The 20,321-nt window shown below is 45.9% G+C and overlaps 1 long non-coding RNA gene across 2 annotated transcripts; it reads right to left on the bottom strand.

The window, feature by feature from the left end:
- Nucleotides 1-842: 842 nt before the first annotated feature.
- On the bottom strand, nt 843-19,787 carry LOC123282500 (uncharacterized). Of its 2 annotated transcripts, XR_006522621.2 has the most exons (6): nt 19,484-19,780; nt 17,052-17,134; nt 11,083-11,294; nt 10,726-10,916; nt 2,894-2,973; nt 843-1,103 (listed from the first exon to the last, which is right to left on the bottom strand). It is a non-coding gene; the product is annotated as an uncharacterized lncRNA (long non-coding RNA). The 2 variants fall into 2 exon arrangements; XR_006522620.2 differs by lacking the exon at nt 17,052-17,134 and having other exon boundaries at nt 19,484-19,787.
- Nucleotides 19,788-20,321: the final 534 nt, after the last annotated feature.

Below are 20,321 nucleotides of genomic sequence, written 5' to 3'. Positions count from 1 at the left end.
AACGATTTGTGAGAGATGAAGACAGAGGGATATACAAACAGAGATCATTCTGTGTGAGAGGTGGGAACTCTCACAGGTTTTACACACTGTGTACTGGAAATGAGAAAAGGCTGATCTGTCCAGAAAGATAGAGACGGACAGAGAGAGAGAGTATGAAGCTAACAGCAGAGAGAAGGGAAAAGATACAGGAAGTCATGATGAAGCTCAAGTTCCCGGATTTTACTTCACTGTTACTTGTTACCTTTCTAACCTTAGGTAGCATAATACGCTTCTCGCTCCTTCCAATAAATTTAGTAGAGTTTCTTCTCTTAATTTCAATCCAAATAATCTTAACTAACTCACCATAGAATTATGACTCTAACTTTTGAAAATCATCTGTGCTTCCCCCAACATTCAAATACCTGTATTTCTCCAATATAGTACCTCTGTCTCAAACTTCTCACATAGAAAGTATGAAAATCCCATAGGTCTAAAGAATAGTAATTGAGATTAGAAGTCCAGTTTTAGTTGGTTAACAAACATGGATTAACCTGCTGCTGGGAAATGTGAAGAATTGTTTTGTTTGAAATAATAGAATGGTACATGATATGGTACCCACATGGATAACAAGCAACCAGTAAATTTTAAGAGATTAATATAAAAGAATTCTACTTGGATAAAATCAACTTTGGGAAGGGCTGAAAGTTTTCATAAAATAAACAGAGTAGTGATTCTTATACTTTTTAGAGCTTTAGATCACTTGAGAAATCCAACGAAGGCTTTAGATAATCTACCCAGGCAAATGCACATTTGCATGCAGGATGACTTTAGACAGTTCAAAGAGGTCCTTGGATCTGAAAAAGTGATTTTAATAATTTTATATTTCTTCAGATAGATCAACACTCTCTTTGACCACTAAAGACAGGGAAAGGGGGAATTTGTATGAACCTGAATTAGGCTGAACTAAGTAAGTGAGTGAGTACTAACTAACACACTCTATACTGTTTTCGTCCCACTGTGTCAGGAGGAAGTCCACGTCCCGTGATTGGCATGTAAGACTGTTCTCGTTCTCGTTCTTGTCTATCTTCTTTCAATCCCACATATACATCTTTTTCTCCAACCACCTAAAACCAGAAAACACGAAGCTGTTTTGTGCCTTGTGCATGCTGCTCCCTCTGCTGTAAAAGCCCTTCTTGCCACTCAGGCCTTGGATGGTTGGGGTCCTACTCATCCTTCAAGATTTGACTCATATTTCACTTCTTGTGGGAAGCCTTCTCTTACAGACAAGCTGGCTGAGGGGCGATTCTTTGTGGCCCCTTTACCCACCTCAGCACTTATTGTGGAATGTTGTAATCATTTATTAGAATGACTCTCTCTTCTACCAGAGATCTGGAGACTGGCCTGTGAGATAGTCACTTATGTATCCTCAAGGTCTGGTTAGTGACCAGGGCATAGCTGGTTCTCAAGACATGGTTACTGAAAGAACAAGTGAATGAATGAGTGAGTTTCTCCAGGATCATAAGAAAGTTGCTTTACCACACCTCTGCTTCAATTCCCCCTTCTAAAAAGTGGGACAATGAATGCTACTTATGCAGGAATGTGACACAAATCAATTACTGCAGAGATGCCATAAAATCCTCAAAACAGAGTCAAAATAAAAGAGCAAGGTGTATTTTTTTTATAATCTGATTCACAATAGATGGTACTCAAGGAGAAAAGCATTTGCTGTTGTTTCTGGCATGGCAAGAGGCTTGCCAAAATTGACATGATTTTGTAAGACATTTTGAAGTGTGAAGTGCATGAAGAGGCCTCCTGCCATTTTGAGATGAATTATGGTCTAATCTGGGCATTTAAATAAAAACGACAGAAAAACTCAGGATGCTTTTCAATTCTGTGTGCATCTTTTCCTGGCTAAGTGCTGGGAATATTAAAATGTAATTTAACTGCTTACCAGATTTTGTTTGCAAAATCAAAGAGCCCACTACATTTTAAAATGTGGTGTCTGGGGAAAAGGTCGCCCTCAGTCTCTGGAAGCTGAATTTAAGATGTTGAAATAGGGGGCTGGCCCTGTGGCCAAGTGGTTAAGTTCGTGCGCTCCGCTGCAGGTGGCCCAGTGTTTCGTTGGTTTGAATCCTGGGTGCAGACATGGCACTGCTCAACAAACCTTGCTGAGGCAGCATCCCACATGCCACATCTAGAAGGACTCACGAGTAAAATATACAACTATGTACCGGGGGGCTTTAGGGAGAAAAAGGAAAAAAATAAAATCTTTAAAAAAAAATGTTGAAATAGGTCTCAGAACCACCCTTTATTTTGATGGCAGTGGGAGGATTGGTCACAGGCTTCAGAACCGTTGCACATGCTACAGGTCCAATTTCTTGCGGCAGGTGCCAAGCCCATGACCAGGTTGTGGAGAGAGGTTTCTGCAGCGATATCAGCTAAGGCAGGAACCACCCCACACTTGAAGAGGTTTCTACCTCCCTTCTCTGCCAGAGGAGACTCTCAAAGTCAAAGAGAGTCTGACATCACGGTGGTGGGTGGAAACCACAAACCAAGAAGGGGGGGTTAGCCCCGTGGCCGAATTGTTAAGTTCACATGCTCTGCTTCAGCAGCCCAGGGCTTCACCAGTTCAGATCCTGGGAATGGATGTCATCAAGCCATGCTGAAGCAGCATCCACATAGCAGAAGCAGAAGGACCTACAACTAGAATATAAAACCATGTGCTAGGGGAATTTTGGGAGAAGAAGAACAAAAAATTGGCAACAGATATTAGCTCAGGGCCAATCATTAAAAAAATAAATGAACAACACCAGAAAAAAAAAAACCAGAAAGGAGGACCCTACCCAGCATCAGAGAATAGAAGGTGAAAGATAAGTGAAGCTCTTCCTCAAGCTCCACATACCCAGGTGCATACCATTTGTTTAGTTGTGCCTTGAGGCATCTCAGGAGTGTCAGGCTGAAGTGGAGTGGCAGAGGTTCCCTTTCCTCTGTTTCCTGAGAAAGAAAGAAAAAATGGAAGGGTTAAGTTTGGTCTCTTCATTGTAACACTTACAGCCAGGCAAATGAAATGTTGAGGCCCTTCTATGTGTTTGGCACTGTGTTAGGCGATGGGGATATGGAGGTAGATCAGAAAGATCTGGTTCCTGCCCTGATGGAGCTGACAAAGGGGAGGTAGGCGCTAAACAATTACTCAAAATTATTATGTAATTACAAACTACCATAAACACAACAAAAGAAGATGTGAAAATATTTTGTTTTACTGTAGGGGTGGGAGTGGTGGAGAACCAGAGGAGGCTTCTTGGAGGAAGTGACGCTTAAACTGTGGATCCAAAGGGTGAATAGGAATTTCCAGGCAAAGGTGATGGTGGGTGTTCACAAGGAGCAGAGAGTTCCAGATAAGCAGAGACAAGAGCCTGTAGAACTGCCCTGAATCAGGAGGACTTGCACAGTTTGAGGAGTGGGCAGCAGCTTCCTCCCATGGCCCTACCTCTTAACAGAAAACCAGGCATTTCTGCCCCCTCTCTCCACACAGGTGTATGCCTCAAAGATCAGGAAAAACCTCTCTCTTCCACTTTCCCTCTCCTATCAATAGTCAGAGGGTCTGAATGGGATGAGGTTTGAACAGCATCTCTAACCCAGTACCCCCACAATTGGCTTCGGTTGTATTCCTAGCATTTATCACTACTTACGTTATTTTAAGTGAAGGAAAAGCCTTCTGTTTACTGCAGGTGAAAAAGGTCCAACTTGCTCCGAGTCATAGAGTTTGAGAGTTAAGGGGATTCTAGAAACAGTATAGAGTATACAGGCAGGAAGATGAACTTTGGTGTCAGCCCTGAATGCTAATCTTGAGTCTTCCCTCTCCCAGCTGCAAGCTTTCAGATCCTAATTTTGCCAGTTGTGAAAGGGGAGAAAACCAGTGATTTACCGTAATGTTGTAGAGATAAAAAATTACCTACCTAAAATACTTAACACAGGGAAGATGCTCAGAAAAAGGATTCATTGTTTGTCGTTGTGTCGTTATTATCATAACACCTTAGGCAAGTCTAGTTTGCTTAATTGAACACTAATTACGATGGGCCAGGAATTGTCCTGGGCACTGTTCACATGCATCATCCCTGTTAGTATAAGATCTAGATCCTAGACCCTGTCCCAGGCCAGTTCCTCTGCACTTTTAAAAGTTTCTTTAGGAGAAAATACACACTAGTCTCCCTGGTCTCCTTTAAGCTTCCCTTTCTCCCCCCTAACATCTACAAGCGTGGAAACGGGTCATGGTTTGCACATGTAAAAATCATTTGAGAAATCTGAGGCAGAGCTGGTGTTTTTTCTTTCTAACACAGTGGGAAGGATCATCTGTGTAGTCTGCCAGTTGAAGGTTTGTACTGGAGAAAATAAGCCAAGCTGGCTTCTAGAGATTTCCAGGTGTTGGAAGGGCCAGGTTTTACAATGCTTCCATGAGTCTGATGGTTACACATCCAGCCCTGCCATCAGCCCACCAATGACTAGAAACTAGTGGTCTTGAGCACTGGCTGCATATTAGACCCCGCTGGGGAGCTTTAAAAATTGCCAATGATTGGGCATCACACCAGGCCAATTAAATAAGAGACTCAGGGTGAGAACCAAGCTCAGCACTTGTGAAGAATTCCCTCGGTAATCCTAAAGTGACACCAGGGTCGATAACAACTGATTTAAATAAAGGATTCTGGCCTCATTGGGTCCACTGAATGAAGCTTTGTGAGAATATATATATATGTGTGTGTGTGTGTGTGTGAGAATAATATATATCAAAGATCTGTACATGCCAGACATTTCCCACACATTTTCTTACTTGAAGAATAATGCTCTGTGGTAGAAAGCATCTCCATTTGACAGATAAGGTAACAGAGGCAGTAAAGGCTTCAGTTCCCTGCTTAAGATTACAGAAGTGGGGTTAGGTCTTGGATTCTAACTCATTCATTCATTCAACAAACATTTGTTTAATGCTTACTACATGCTGGGCACTGTTTTAGGCACCATGATACAACAATGAGCACGAGGGAATATTCTCAGGGAGAGTGTGTTCCAGTGGTGAGGGCAAAGAGAGACATAAAATAATGTCAAATAGTGATAAATGCTATAAACACAACCAAAGCCAATTATGGGGGTAGATAGAAATGCAGTTGCTATTTTTGATAGGGAATTCACCAAAGGCCTCTCTGAGGCGACATTTAAATAGAGCCGTGAATAGAAAAACAAGGGAGAAAGCCAAGCAAATGTCTGAGGAAAGAGCATACCAGGATAAAGCTCTGGGGAGAGCAAAGGCCTCAAGGGCGGGGTGTTTGGTGCATTCAAGCAACAGCTGAGAAGAGAGCCGAGCTAACCCAGGAGGGAAAGGGAAGAGAAGTGGGTCAAGTGTCATGCCATGTGATTTGAGTTGATTTTTTGTTTGTTTGTTTGTTTGTTTTGGCTTCCAGCATTTGTTCCTCCTCTGGTGATTACCCACTTCTACTCTTAGAAACTATATTTTTCTTTGTGGAGACCACTCTTCCCCCATGCCAGTGCTGTGGTTTGGTAGTATTAACCCCCAATTCCAACTCTAAACCTGGTCTCTGCTTAGTTGAAGACTAACGTGGTATCTCAATCACGATCTTGGTTCAAAGATGGGCATAAGACTCAATCTGAGCCTCAGAGGTGAGAGGAGACATCTGCTATAATTTCTTAGCTAGTAAGGTTCTCTCCTTCCTAGAAGGACCTACCAAAAGAGGGAGCTGTACAGATATGATGACATAGCTGCCATGGCTATTTTGCTATTGCAGAGGAGTGCCCACCTGGAGAAGTTGGAGGACTACCACGTAGAGCCTAGAGATTATGCCAACACCAAGTAAAGCAGAACAGAGAGCCAGAATGAAAGCAGATCCTTGATTTTGACACCTGAATGGTTAGATAAACCCACACCTGTAAGGCTTGCTGCTGCCAGACTTTGCACTTACATAAAACAAAATATCTTCATTGTCTATACCCACTGAGTTGGGTTTTCTGTCCTTTTGTATAAGTAGTTGTAAGTAAGACTTACTATAGGTATTTTTTTCCTCGATAAAAGGGAAGGCAAACTCTTAGCCATTTTTCTGCCAAATCTTGAGTTACAGGTCTTCAAGCAATGTTTGAGGGGATCAATGAGCCTCTGAGGCTACCTTCATTCCCTCCTAATTATCCCCCATCAGCAGCCACGCTATAGCCCTGCTCCATGATTGCTGCTTCTTCCTCTCCCTCACTCACAGGCCCCACAATGAAGAGATGCAAAGTTGGGCCCACACTTCCTTATTGTGAAATACCCCTTTAGACCTTAGACCATACCATGTTTGGTGGGATCTAAATGTTTTGTATTTGTCTTCATGAGAATTCATAGCATTTCTTGGATCTGTGGCTTGAAGTCTTCTATGACTTTTGGAAATTTCTCAGCCATAATTGTTTCAGATATTGCTTTAGCTCCATTCTCTTCCTCCTGTCCTTCTGAAACGTTGATTACATGTGTACTGGGTATTGTCAGCATTTCCTATATGTCTCATATACACTTCTTTTTGTATATTTCATTCTCTTTTTTCATTCATGCTTATTATTTTAAGTCTCCAAGTTTGTGGTAATTTGCTACAGCAGCCTTAGGAAATGAATACCCTCATTCTCAGTCGTCCAATCCTGGCAAAGCCAACCAACAATCCCCTGTTGTAAATTCCCTCTGTTTGAAATACCTGGTAATGTTTCTCTTTCTCCACTGAAACACAAAATGATATACCACCCCGCCACTCTAAACTCTCAGAACCTTGTATTTTGATCCCAAGGGGAATTAGTGAACAGTTCATGTGTAGTTGACACCAATGCATATTTTCTCACCTGTCATACTTAAAACTTGCTAAATGCTAAATATTTTGTGCAATTCATCCTTACCATTTCACTCAATATTACATCTTGGAAATCTTCCTGTATTGGGCCAACCATGTTATTTTACAGCTGAATACTTTTATCAATTGAATATACTGTAATTCAATTAAATGGTCCCTGAAGGATCGTTTTGCTGTTTTCGTTTTTAAAAACACTTACCAAAAACAATTCCTGCACTAAACTTATATGTAAATCTGAGAGGATTTTTTGTGAGATATCAGTAACATAAGTCCCTAGCTTTGGGATTCCTAGATCCAAGGGACTATGTGACTGAAATTCTAATGCATAATACCAACTCTAACTTCTTCTATAAGTGTACCTATCAAAGGGCTATCACCAGAGAATGCTTCATGATATAATAATATTTGGAGAAGTATGCCTTTTATGATCCAACTTGCCTAAAAGAACAGCCATCAAGGCAATCATCACTCCTAGTGTACATTTCTGGGAGTAATGAGATGAAACACAACAAGGAAACCACTGAAGCTAAGCAGCATAGTCCACAATAGTTCTGGGAAATGGGAGTGGTCTCAAGGAACAAAATAACTGAACTCACCTGTAGGCAAGTCAGAGGAAGCTCTGCTCAATTACTCAAGAAAACTCTGTCATCTGTGCAAGGAAAGGAGCCATAAGATGGGTGAACCATATCATTGCACTGAAAGAATGTGCAATAAAGCTGGAAATTAAATTGATACTGAAGGAGCTTTTTGATACTTGTATCATTCAGGGTGAATGCAGGAAACAGAAACTACTTTAAGTATCTCCACTAGAAAGGGCTTTACTATAGGAAATTAGACGTCCACAGAATTATTTCAAGGGCTAGTAGAATGGAGTTTGGTGTCTGCTGCTAGACTCAGGCTCAGGGTCAGGCCTCAGCAGATGTAGACCAGGGATGGGGGAACTGCAGGAAATTCTGGCTGATGTCTCCATGCCCCTGACCATGAGGTTGGTGAGTAGGCAGTGCAAAGTGCCTTTTGGCCACGGGAAAAACTGATGCCTGCCAGGGCCTGGAGTTGCTACTAATGCAGGAAAATAAATACACGAAATGTCCCTGCTGCCCTTCACTACCCCTTCTGCCTTTCAAATCTCATGCAACTGCATTACATTGATGGAACTTAAATCAATTGTAGAACCGTGGCATCAAGGGAGTTTTGGAAACGTTCTTTTTAGCCCTCTCAAATATGGGAAGTACTGAAACACAAGAAAGAATGTACAAGGGGATGGAAATGGGTGTTGAGTGTAAATAGATGACATTTGGTGAAGTCCCCAAGCAGGAATTTCACTGAGCAATACTTGTGCATGAGACAATCAGGGAGTCATGTAATGCTTATGAGTACTTTAGGAATGCTTTGTTAGTGAAAATCACTTATACTTGCTTGTCCAGTATCCTTCCTCCATTTGTATATAAATACATTCTTCTCTGGGATCACGGACTACTGTCAATCTCCCATCCCCTCCCTTAGCCTATGCTGTGGCCACCTTGTTTAATTAACTCTATCACTTTCTCCACCCATCCTTCCCTCCCTTCTTCCCTTCCCCCCCACTCTCTGTCTCCGTCTCTGTATCTCTCATTATTCTTTGGTTCTGGTGCTTCCTGAAGTTCTATTTTCCCTCAATTTTATATGTCATTCCATAGCCTTTAAAGATATTTGTTTTGCTTATGTTAACAAAAGGAAGTTTCTGTTTCTAGCAACCAGATAGCCACTGGTAAGAATTTCTATCTCCTTCTTGCCTATCAAAAGTCAAGCAAGGGGGCCAGCCCCATGGCTGAGTGGTTAAGTTAGCATGCTCCGCTGCAAGTGGCCCAGTGGTTCATCAGTTTGGATCCTGGGCGTGGACATGGCGCCGCTCATCCAGCCACATTGAGGCGGCATCCCACATGCCACAACTGGAAGGACCCACAACTAAGAATATGTACCGGGGGGCTTTGGGGAGACAAGGAAAAAATAAAATCTTTAAAAAAAAAAAGTCAAGCAAGTTGTGAGATATATGCCCTGGGTTTTCCAGAGGAGTTCTAATGGCATATGATTTTATTCTCTTCAAATAAAAATGAGTGTTAGATTTTTAACTAGTTTGCTTTGTTTATACCTCATAAAACTTTTCCAAAAATCATACCATAAATCAGAAAATACGGCCTCCTGAGCTTCATGTCACTTTGGACATATGAATAGGTAAGGCATAGATATGCAGGGCCACAAGCTAGACAGGTGATGACCGTATCAGCTGCTGAAGGCCCAGGCAGGGAAGAGAAATTTGATGAAGCAGCACTCTCAAGAAACATTAATAATCCAATGAAGATCTGATATTAGCCCGAATCTGGAAATGAGCTATAGTAGAAGTAGCTCCTGCCTTCTACACTTTCTGTAATTTCTTTCCAGGCCTTCTTAGGAGAGACAGGCTTATGCTTATGACATCTTCTGATCCTCCAAGAAATGACAATAATGCAACAACAAATTCCCAGATCCATTGATATTTCCACATTCATAACATTTATTTTTCAGAGCTGCTAGGAGTTACCAAATATGAGATAAAGCCTCTGGACAAAATGGCACCAGAAAACCTCTTTGCCCTTCCTGATTATGTGCTGGTAGTAGGGGACCTGTGGATGGCCACTTTCTCACTGTGCTAACATGTTCTTCCCTCTGTGTGAGCGCATTCCTGATGTCTCCCTGTGATTCCAAATTTCCTCCTCTTACAAGAACCCCAGTCAGACAGGATTAGGGCTCCACCTTAATGGCCTCATGTAACTTAATCACCACATTAAAGTCCTTGTCTCCAAATACAATCACCTTCCGAGGTGCTAAGTGTTAGGGCTTCAACATATAAATTTTGGGAGGATACAATTAAGCCCGTAATGGTAACAAGGATTCAAAGCAGCCCAACTTTTGGGACAACTTACTTAAGGTCTCTGAACCTCAGTTTATTCACCTGTGACGTGGGTATAGAACAACACAACTCCTGGGGCTATTGGGAGTATGAAAAGGGATGAGCCGTGTAGAATGTCTAGCCTGTGCCTGGGACATGTGAAGTGTGTGTGCATTAAAGCCTTATGCCCCTGAGTCAGGCAGTCATTTTGGTTACCGTTTAACTCAGCTGCTGGGATGCTCATTCAACAGCACCATCTTCCTCTGATTTTACCTTCTTGATCATGAAGCCTAAGTTGTTACCCAAAGCCAGTGCATTTCAGAGCCAGGATTTCCATCGAGGCCTGTGTGATTCCAGGCTCATGCTGCCTTTCTGCATGGACGGGGGCTGAAGGGGTAGGGGAGGTGCTAAACTGGAGAGGAGAAGTTACCTGCAGGCCCTGAGCTTCTTTGGATACAACCTGCCCCTAGAACTTAAAAGCCTCCCCATATTTGCATCTGTATCCCCCACCTCTACTGGGTCCTAGAGGAGAGGGCAGTAGATACTGAGCTTCTCAAATCCAGGACTGTTTTCAGCACCAAGCCAAGGGTGGAGTCAGCTGTGGAACTCAGCAGTTTGCTTAAAGCCTCTGTGCCTCACCACCATCGTACAAGCTTCTGAGTTTCATAGGACTTGCAGGAGCACAGGTATAGAGTATCAAGAGCCAAGACTCCGAAGACAGAGAACCTGCATTTTACTCAGCCTTATCGATGAATTCATTTATCAGTTACATATTGGTTTTAGCCTCTCTCTGGTGCCTCAGTTTCCTCATTTGAAAGAAATAATACCTACCTCATGGGGGATTTGCAAGGATTCAAAGAGTTAATATTTAGAGTGCACTTAGAAGATTGCCTGGAATATAGGAAGCACTATATAATTGTTAGCTATTAATAATAAAAATAACTTTATTAGCAATATTATTATACTCACTCCATATGAATTCTTGCCCCATACGAATTGTGGGCTTCTGGAGGAGAAGGTTAGCATGCCTGAGGCAAAGTCGTCCGTTCCGTTCAAAGCCAGGGAACAAGCGGGTAAGGCAGATGACCCAGGATGGGACATCCACAGGCATGGTGGACAGGCTGTGCCAGAGAGCGAGGCAGGGTGGAATCCCAATGATCCTGGGGATGGAGGAAAGGGAGGATATTTTCGGGGTCTGCTTCTGAAAGCCATGAAAAGAGTAAGCCGGCCACCCATTAAATGGCCTAAATTCAGACAGGTCCAATGGGGCCCTGGGGAAAGCCACACCGCCCCTCCCCGCCTCCCCTCCCCGCCACACACACACACATTTTGTTCCAGAGGCCGCAGGACTGCCTCAGGTGATACACAAACTGGGACCTGGAGGCCCGGGGCAGTACAGTGATCCCGAATCCGTATTTCAGATCTCAGAAGTGCTCCAGACACCCGTGGGAAACTCCAAAAGTTGGCGATCCATCCTGCTACCAGTCCTGCACAGCTACGAGTGGCTGCACGGAGGGTGCTCCATAACCGGCTTGAAGCTGAGGATGCAAAGGAAGACAAGAAGATGAAAAGGCAGGCCGCCTTGCTCGCTGTGGCCCGCCAGTCTCCTCAAGGTAACCTGAGGGAGAGGGGACATATGCCATGGGTGAGTAACCCCAGCCCCCACCGAGGGGCCAGGAGGCCACCCGCAATGTCGGGGGCTAATCGGTGTGCGGACTGCCAAGAGGAAGGGCGTTGGTGGCAGGATTGTCCGAACCGTCACCAGGGAGGGAAGGGATCGAAGAAGACCGAGCCGTGGCAGTTTCCCTTGACCACAGATGAGACGTGATGGGGCTGAAGGACAGCCCCCTCCCCCTGTTGGCTCCGGGAGGGCCCGGTGACCTCGGCAGGAAGGAGGAGAGCAGGCTGAATCTTTGCTCCCTAGTGGAGCCGTGTTCTTGGTGTGGAATGCCCACAAGGGAAAGCTTTCTGAAGGAAAGTGTGAACTGAAGGAGGTCTCAGGAAAGGGAGAGACCAGAAGATTTCTGGAGCCCTGGACCTGTGAAACAGGGTCCAAACTGCTGAAGGATTCCTCACTGTGTGTACCAGAATGCCCCGTTCCCCACCCCCTTCTAGGGAGGGACGAGCTCTGTGAGTTAGGGGCCTCCACAGGCTGGGAACAGGAGAAAACCAAGCTCCAAGCACCAAAAAGTGGGGGAGGTGAGCTGATGGCCCTCTTGCAGGATACAGCAGCCCCTGAGAAGCGAGAGATTCCCCTACATGATTCAAGCAGGGAAACTCGGAACTATGGGCCCAAGGACAGGTGGAGTGAGCAGCCGGTGCCACGCCAGGAAAGGTAAAACGGAAGCAGGTAGGTGGCTGGCCCCGGGTGAAACATATGCCCCTTGAAGCCAGAAGCCAGAAAGAGGAAGCTTTCCCGGAATCAGGAAGTTTTCAGAACAGGGGAATCTAGCTTTGTTCGAGACCTTAGTGCTCTCAATGCTGTGCGCTCCTGGGGCTATAACAGTAAATGTCTTCCCTTGGTTTCTGGCAGCGAGCGCCTAAAAGTCCTGGGATTGCCCATACGAGAGCCACATGGCGCATCTTTGGTTAGGAGAATTACTTTAGGGCTCAGTTCCTGAAACGAGTCCAGAGCCAGAAAGGCGAAGTGGTTTGTCTGGTGTTATGCCTAACAAGCCCCTTTCAACGCCACCTGAACTGGTGTTAACGAGGTGAGTGTTGGAGAAGCCCTAAGCGTGGGGGCTGGGTGCCAGGGAAACCAACTGTGTGATTCGATTCTTGCCTTGGAAGTTTCAGGCCCGTCCCCGTCCCCGTCCCCGTCCCCACCCCTGGGGACGGGGGGGGGGGGCAAGAGGGGTTGAAGGTTGCGCTGAGTAGCCAACGGCCAATGACCGCAATCGACTATGCCCAGGCGATGGAGTCTCCGTCAGACTGCGAAAGAACGGTGCTCAGACAGCTGCTGCGTTGGCGAACACGTGGAGGTTCGGGGAGAGTGGCACACCCAGAGAGGCCCCGGGAGCTCCTCCTCCCTGCCACACATGTTTTGCTCTATGCCCCTCTTCCCTGTGGCTGTTCAGAAGGGAGAGGTTCTCCCGAGTTGTGTGAGCCGCTCTATCAGAGCCCTCAAACCCAAGGAGGGGGTGGTGGGAACCTGCTGTCTCGCGGCCACTTTGTCAGGAGCACAGGTCACGACCCGAACTTGCAATTGGCATGGAAAATGGGGGCGGGGAGAAGGGTAATCCTGCGGGGTGTGATTCTATCCCCAGGAGGATAGAGTCAGACGTGAGTTAAGTATGTTCAGCTTCTTGACCAGGAAGGAATACGATGTGTCTAAAGGAATGGCTCTGTTCTTTCTTCTTTGGATTCTTTACATTGGATGCATGGCTATCAGCCTCTCTGATAAACTCGCGATCATAAACGGACGCTTTTGAATGGGGCAAGATGGACACACTGGTTAAAGTTTAGCCCCCAAGCTTCAGAGCAGTAGCTGCCATCTGCTTGTTATTCAAGAAAGCAAAAAAATTGGCTATGGACCTACCTATGAGGGTTTGGACTCCTACATCAATTCTCTAGTCTACCAGTGACTGATGAGGCCTCTGGCTATCCCAAAATAGAATACTTCATTATCAAGATATGATGCCAGATTCCCTTCAGATTTCTTTAATATCCTGTCATATCTTAAACTCTGCTGCCCTTCTCCTTGATTCCAATGGGTCTTTAAGCCATGCTTGCCCAGAAGTGACCTCCAGCCACAGAGGTCTCCAGAGTGAATCATGGACGTTAAACATGGGCCAGAGATGCTTAAACTGTTAGAAGTGGTACAGGTCTCCAAGAAAGTAGCTGGGATCCATGGTAAAGCCCTTCAAAGGACATAACGTGGCAGCTGCAGCTGCAAAAATGGCCACTCCATCAGGAGAGCTTCTCTAGTTACCATTAATTTCCACACTGCCCTCGTGTGAACTGACACCTTCTGTGAACTTACTACAGATGAAGTGAGGGAAGCTACTACACAGCGTTCTCAGTGGTCCCCAATAGTCAAGGGGTGGAAGACAAACAAATGAGGGAAGGTTTATGTTCCCAAATAGCTTTAGTGTGCTCATGCCAACTTAACTCGCAAGCATTCAAACCACTTTGATTTTGGTAACACCGTGACCTCACAGAGACCACCTCTGACGTCATAGAGGCCCCTTCTGTCCTCACTGACAGACAGAGATCTCAGCTGACCTAACAGAGACATCCCCTGACACTTTAGACACTCCCCTTGACCACACAGAGACATCCCATGCCCACACAGAGACTTGTCTGACCACCCAGAGACCTCCACTGACCTCATAGTGAACCCCTCTTCCCTCAAACTGAGGTCTCCTGATTTCACAGAGAACTCCCTGAACACACAAAGAACTCCCATGACCTCCAAGAGACCTCTAGTGACATTATAGAGACCCCCCTCTGACCTCACCGAGACCTGATATCACAGAGGCCAGCCATTACCTCAACAAGATCGCCTACAACACAGTGAGAACTCCACTAATTTCATGGAAATCTCAAGTGACTCTCACCAGATCTAGGATCTCAGGGAAATGAAGAGAGGATGGTGGGTGCACCCGCCCCTCCCCAACTGACTGACAAATCCCATGGGTCTTATTGACTGTTAGCACTCTGGAAGCCCCACTCCATGGAGGGAAAACCTTTCTTTCTATCTACGCATGCACAGCAAAGGTGACTGGCCTCAGAAAGGCCCTTGGGCTTGCTGAGGGACAGGTCCTTGTGGCACTGAAAGTGTGGGGGAGCCCACTGGTGGTGGCCGGGTGCAGCTGCTGGTGAACTGGGATTCCCAACTTCTACAACTGTGTCTCACATCCCCGTCTCCCCTTCTGCTCAGGTCCCACTCCCATCCTTTGAAAATAGCTTTCTGCCCCTCTTTGCCCATCAGGAGCCAGGGGGCAGGGCAAGGCTATCCCTCCTGCATGCTGGTCATCCGGTGCCTCCTTTATTGTTTGACAGAACAAGGCCTCCCATCAGGAAGGAGCTTTTCAACACAGGGAGCAGTAAATGTTTGACAAGTCAACAGGGCTCAGGAATGCTAGCCAAAGGAGTTTGGCCACACTAGGCATGCCACGCCCCCTGCGGAAATAGTGGGGAAATTGGCAGGCCTGCCCTTCCAGGGGCAGGCACCTCCCTTCACTCTGGAGTCACTAAAGCCATGCCCTCCTGCTGCCCAGAGCTCTACTCTTGAGAGAAATCCATGACTAAGGTCCAAGACAGGCCTTGCCCTGGCCATCTCTCTGGGTGCACTGTGGCAGGGCACAGGGAGAGGTGTATCCTCTGGAGGAGCCTGCTTTGTCTGAAGGAGGCCAGCCATTCCAGCTTCCTGGGATGAGTCTCTGTCTGGGGTCTAGCATGGGGAAAAGGGCCCTGAGACCTGAAAGTACCCTGGCAGTTGTCATCAGCCTGGTTGGAGCAGGAGGCTTCCAGGAAGCTAGTGTGCCCAAACTGTGTCTCAGCCCTTCCACATTTGGGCCCCCCCCCAGCCCAGGCCGGGCTCCCGAGGGAGGATGATGAACGTGGCAGCAGCCAGTGCAAGGGCACCAGCAGCGGGGGTGGTGTCCCACAGCCTCCTGGAATGCATTGGGTCGGTTGGCGCCCCCTGTGCTGTGGCATGTGGATTGGGCTGACTCTGGTCACCTCTGGGGCAGGAATCCACCTCAGCTCAACAGATTCAAATACAACAAATGACACTTGGAGAGGAGTTCAGGGATCTTCATGCCCCTGCCTCAGGGTAATTCCTCTTGCCCAACGACTCCTATCAGACCCAATCACAACATTCCCAGGTCCAGATTTGAGACCACAGTGGTGAATTTGGAACCTACTTCTTACTTCCCTGTCCAGCCTACTGTGGTGGTGTTCATGGTGGTTGGGGAAACGGCACTGGCGGTGGCTGCAGTGGTAAAGGCCATGGTGGCAGCTGCTTCCCAGACATCTGGCATCTTGGGGACCCGAGGAGTGCATCATTGGTGCACCCACACCCTCCCCAGCCCCCCATCTCTCCCATCTGTCCTAGTGACTCTCACCACTCCAGGAGCCCTGCTTTCCTCACTTACAGCCATCTCTTTGACTGCACTTGTTTAAATTACATGACCTTGAAACCTCCCTCCATAAGCTATTCTGATCAAAATCCTCCCTGGAACCTTCTGAGTTGGCTGAGAACAGAGCAGCAAAGTCCACAACATTCTCCAAAGTTAGAGGCAAGATTTTCATCTTGAACTTCCTGGGCACACCCCTGGGCTCCTAAGCAGGCTTCATCTGATCTTAATTATGGATTTCAGGCCATCCCCTTCTGTCTTTTTGAATCTGGCCTGCCTACCAGTATTTCATGTTCTGGAGAATATCTTGGGTATTTTCCAGGTGAAACTTCAGTGCTTCCTCATGGCTTTGCTGCCTCAGTTGGTCCAACAGCTTACAGAGGTGGGCCTCCTGGGCCCACGTGACTTCACATATGTTAAGTCACTGTGAACCTGTGAGTGAAAACATCTCACACTAGTTCTGTTCAATGGGTTCTTCCCCAATGTGAGATTTCTGCTTATTGGAGGAGCTAAGAGGCACTTAAAAGACTGCCCACAGACGTTCATTTGTTCTTTTCTCTATGTATGAATTCTAGGCTAATCAGTCAGTCATAGTTCCTGGTTAAAAACCTTCCTCATGTAAGTTACATATGCACGGTGTGTTACTCTCTTGCATGCATTGAGATTTCTTCTTCTTTTTTTTTTTTTTTAAGGAAGATTAGCCCTGAGCTAACATCTGCTGCCAATCCTCTTTTTGCTAAGGAAGACTGGCCTTGAGCTAATATCTGTGTCCATCTTCCTCTATTTTGTATGTGGGACGTCTGCCATAGAATGGCCTGCCAAGTGGTCCCATGTCTGCACTGGGGATCCAAACTCGTGAAGCCTGGGCCACTGAAGTGGAACGTGTGAACTTAACTGTTGTGCCACTGGACCAGCCCAGAGATTTCTTCTTTATAACACCTCAACTGTACAGTTGGTTAATTTTGTAACTTCATTGTGTTTCATAGACTAGATATTTGAGCCATGTTTATACAATTGTCCTTTTATAAGAACTCAGGTTATAGCTCTGAGCTCAGGTCAATATCCTTCCTAAATTAAAATTATGCAAAACTTTCCGCTGGGATGGCACTTACTCCCATCTCAAATTATAGTCCCGTTATTGTGCTTTACTAGTAATCATCCAATTCCCAGGCCTCTAATGTAGGGGACCAGGGTTCAACCCAAGAAACTTACCATCACTGTGCAGTTAGATGGCTCCTTCCTGCAGATATTTGGTATAGGTACCATTTCTTGGTTTTAAAGGTTACTTCTCCTGCCTAAAGTCAATTAAAAAATAAATTTCTCAAGAGGCATTAGGGAACCAAAGTGTTGTACGGCATGCAAGGCAAATATTGACCCTTACACAGGGCAAGAATGTGAAATGGAGCAATGCACTAATGTCTAGAAACATGTTTTAGGGCACTGTCAATTACAAAATGTTTTCAAGATTGAAAAGAAAACTAAGACAGATTTTGGTAAGGTTATGAGAGAAGAAATCATCAAGGGGAAGGGATGAGGGCAAAGTTCACAATATGAAACTTTCAATCCAAAGAGGACATAAACTATGAATAAAAGACATTGATAAATGCTAGGAATATTGACAACATTGAGGATTTTTCCCCCACTGGATTCCCATACTTTCCTGAAAAGACCATGGACTTAAGGAAATCTGTAGTCGGCATTACCAAGGCCCTTATCCCTCACTGACTAGGCTTCTCCTCATAGTGAACACACATGCCTAGAGCTTAGCCAGCCTCAGGCCTTGTGGGAATCCCCTTTCTTCCCTCCACAACTCCTCTCCTTGCTCCAATGGGAAATTGTGTCTTATTTGCAGAGCTGCCACCCTGTTCATGGGAAAAAGCCACTTGAATTTTGAACTGTGTTTTAAGAACCATACATATTCCTCAAGTCAAGGACAGGATCGCATGAACAACTAAGTGAGCATTGAAGAAAACCTTGGAAGTCCTTGAGCAGAGCAGGAGGAACACCGTGACACCAAGCCAAAAGCATTGAGGAACTCGTGGATGTGCACGAGCAAGCTCACAGAGTAAAGATTCCCAGTGTTTTCAACAAACAAGGAATTAAATGTTTCTAGTTAATCCAGAATAACCTAAATTTATGTTGCCTGGTGTTTTTTTCTACTGTGGCCTCAAACTTTGGGCTTACTGCTTAGAACAGAAAAATTACTTAGGAATTGTTTAATCTTATTTTTTAGTTATTAAAAAAAACCCCATTGAGTTTTCAGCACTGTTCTGGGTGCTGGCAATAGAGCAGCAACAAAGACATAAAATTGTGGTCAAGAAGACTATATTCTAGTGAAGGGGCAAACTACATGTCATTAAATCAATAAACAGAATTACCCACTCGTAGTTGTGTTATGAAAGAATAAAAATGAGAGCTGAGGGGAGCATGATATGTGGAAACTTCTCTGGATACTTGTTGAGTAAATAAATCCTTATTGACAGACTCAACAACAGAGAGAAGATGAATGATGTTCTCCAGCATCACATCTCTGTGTAGCTTTTGCCAGGATGCGCCCACCAAGGCCTATTCTTCCTGGGTGAAACCCAGAACCATATCCATGAAGGTCGCTGATTCCTAAAACATTGTGGACATTCTGGTTCAGACAGGGACATCTCTACCAGAGTCCAGGGGCAGAAAGTTGACATGATAGAGTTGGGGAAATGAGGCTGTAGGTATAGAAAGCTCAAGTCCTTTGGGGTTCTAGCCAAATGCTTCCCTGTGTTGATCTGGCATGTGTTATTCTTGCATAACCGCAAACGTATATACAGTCTGTACACAGCCTTAATACATACTAGCTTCATTATAAAGGAATATCACATGATGTGCAATGTGAAATAAACTGGACATTTCCCCAAAATATGGTAAATCTCATTTACAGACTGGCGCGTTTACTACAGTTTATTGGTTGTCAACTTAAGAACACATAACTAGATTCTCCTCACCAATTTAAAGTGAATCACAGACTCATCACATAGCAGGCAATATCAATTGCCTGTGACATATAACTGTGATTATGTGTAAACATTTCCCCTATAGGAACCTTACCTTTCTCCTTTGTGAAATGGTTTAACAACCTCTTACAAATGTTGACGGATCCAACGAGCTAATTTGCAAAGCACTTCTTTTGCATCAAACACTCAATACACATAAGTAAGAAGTATGTTAGTTGAATGAAGCCATGCTGACCATTCTGCAGAATGGAACAGATTTAGAGAACACGGATCGGCAGGTGCAGCCTCTGTCTCTTATCTGTACACATTCCCTGTGTTCACTACAAGGTAGAAGGACAGATGGTCCAGAAACACAACCCAACGTTCCCTGATACTTTTATACAGAAGGATGGCCCTAGCCTGCCCCACCTACAGTGAGGCTTCCATTGTCAATTTTCTCTGGGACCTCCAAGCATCTGTTATCATTTAGTTTAGTCCTATGCATCTGATAACAGGTAACAGAAGCCTCTCAATTGTATATGGTCACTCCAGGAGACCCCAAATGGCCACAGAACCCTCTACCCCATCCCCCACCCTGCCCCTCATCCCCTGCCTGCTGAGCTGTGCTCACCCCACCCCAGTTCTGACCCCCCCAAAGTGAGTCCGACCCACCTGAAGAGTCCACAGCCGCCCCATAGAGACAGCAGGCGAACCTGAGACGAAGCCTGAGAAGTCTGAGCGTGACAGTGGTGCCTGCCATAAGACTTGGACGCCTGTGGCGTCAGGAACGCCCCCTTCACGCCTCACCCAGGCTGAAAGCCCCACCCCAAAGATTCAGGGCAAGCGCAAATTGCAGCAGCAGACCGGATGCTCCATGGCCTGAGGGCTGAAAGGAGTCACAGTCACTGCTGCTTATAGCGCTTAGGAAAGCACCGGTGTATCCACCGTTTCCTCCATCATGCCAGTCGCCACGCATATCACATCACGCTCTGCGCTCCTTCAAGCCCCTCCCCTCACGCCCCTCCCCCGCCCCTCCCCACGCCCCTCCCCACGCCCACCACGCTCTGCGCTCCTTCACGGCCCTCCCCTTCCTCCTTCATGACCCTCCCCTTCCTCCCGGCGTCCTCCACACTCTGACCCTGCAGCCATGCTGCCGGGCTAAAGCGGGTTTAATTAATGGCGCCTGAGGCCGGCTCCTGAGGGCTCCTGAGGCAGCTTGAAACCCAGCAAAATCTCCCTGGCTGATAAAATCTCAGTGGCTAAAATGGAAATACTGGGACCCGGGTAGGTGGAACTTGCATTTTCAAAGCCACCTTTCCTCCATCCCCTCCATCTGGTCGGGCTGCTGGAACCCTCACAGTGGAGAACTCCCGGCTGAGGAGTCTACACTTTGGTCATGCCTCATAGAAGAACAGCCCCAGCCATAGTATTAAAAGGAGGAAACATCACAGCAGACAGCTAATTCCTACACTATAGACAGGAAATGCAGAAGCCCGGTAAGTGACCCCCT

This window comes from Equus asinus, unplaced genomic scaffold, assembly GCF_041296235.1.
Source record: "Equus asinus isolate D_3611 breed Donkey unplaced genomic scaffold, EquAss-T2T_v2 contig_194, whole genome shotgun sequence".
Lineage (NCBI taxonomy): Eukaryota > Metazoa > Chordata > Mammalia > Perissodactyla > Equidae > Equus > Equus asinus.
Note: the sequence above shows the minus strand (reverse complement) of the source record. Positions and strands in the feature narration are given on the sequence as shown.